At 27.0% G+C, this 1,048-nt stretch overlaps 1 non-coding gene across 1 annotated transcript; it reads right to left on the bottom strand.

Moving 5' to 3' along the window:
• Window positions 1-430: 430 nt before the first annotated feature.
• On the bottom strand, window positions 431-571 carry LOC142605434 (small nucleolar RNA snoR83). Its single transcript, XR_012839055.1, has one exon. It is a non-coding gene; the product is annotated as a small nucleolar RNA snoR83 (small nucleolar RNA).
• Between the last annotated feature and the right edge of the window lie 477 nt (window positions 572-1,048).

Below are 1,048 nucleotides of genomic sequence, written 5' to 3'. Positions count from 1 at the left end.
GTTTTATAGGAAAAGAAAAAAGTAATTAATGTTTTAATAATTTTATCTATTTCTCATAAAATTTGTCTTAAAACTTTCTTAAAATGGTTTGTTAATAATTGCCTTAAAAGGCAGTTATTAACGTGACCCTTAAAATTATATCTCCTTCCAGTGTATTGTTAGAGTCAATTTACTAATAATTGTTTTATGCATTCAAAATATGCATCCATCATTTGGTATTCACACAACTATGAGACCTATATATCAGAAGCACATAAGGCAACTGAAAAAAAAAAAAGGAATTTGAAAATCATCATAACCATGAAGAAAGCAGTGGGTCTTCATAGAAAGAAAGAAACAAAAAACAATTTACACACTTTATAGTTTTTTTAATGCCCCGTACAATATTAAAAATAACCCAAAAAATGAAGAAGGAAAATCAATATATGTTATATGTATGGCGAGTTATTAAGAAAACACCTTGTGTTTAAAAAATAAAAGATGTTAATCAGCGAAACTTCCATTGTTACTTTTGGCCTCCCATGAATCAATTTAAGCACTAACCATTTAGGCTTTTTAGTTTATCTGGGATTATGAAGACACAAACAATAGAACACCCAAGAACCAAAAAAGAACAAATTAAATGAAGTAGCTCTTATAACACACATTTGAGTGCCATTGAAAACTCTTGTACAAAGAGATGGGAAAACATCTATCTATCTATCTATAATTAATATATATGTAAAAATAGAGACCTCATACTGAAGAGTATGAAATTCTGTCATGTGGCACACTTTATGAAGATAATTGAAATACTTTTAAACCACATAAAAGATAAGAAAAAATAATTATTGACTTTTTTTTTGGTTCAATATTTTAAGACTTTTCTAATTAAAAAATAAATATTCTCTATATCCTTTGGTTTAATATTTCAAGACTTTTCATCTATCATACATACATACAAAATTCTTTACATTTTAATTCACTATTTTCACTTCTCGCACTTCTACCCCTTTATATATACTTATCCATGACTCTTCATGTCATTTTATATCAAATACACACAGAC

Source organism: Castanea sativa, chromosome 7 (genome assembly GCF_040712315.1).
Source record: "Castanea sativa cultivar Marrone di Chiusa Pesio chromosome 7, ASM4071231v1".
NCBI classification, from domain to species: domain Eukaryota; kingdom Viridiplantae; phylum Streptophyta; class Magnoliopsida; order Fagales; family Fagaceae; genus Castanea; species Castanea sativa.
The sequence above is the reverse complement of the archived record's forward strand: the minus strand, read 5'-3'. Positions and strand labels throughout refer to the sequence as shown.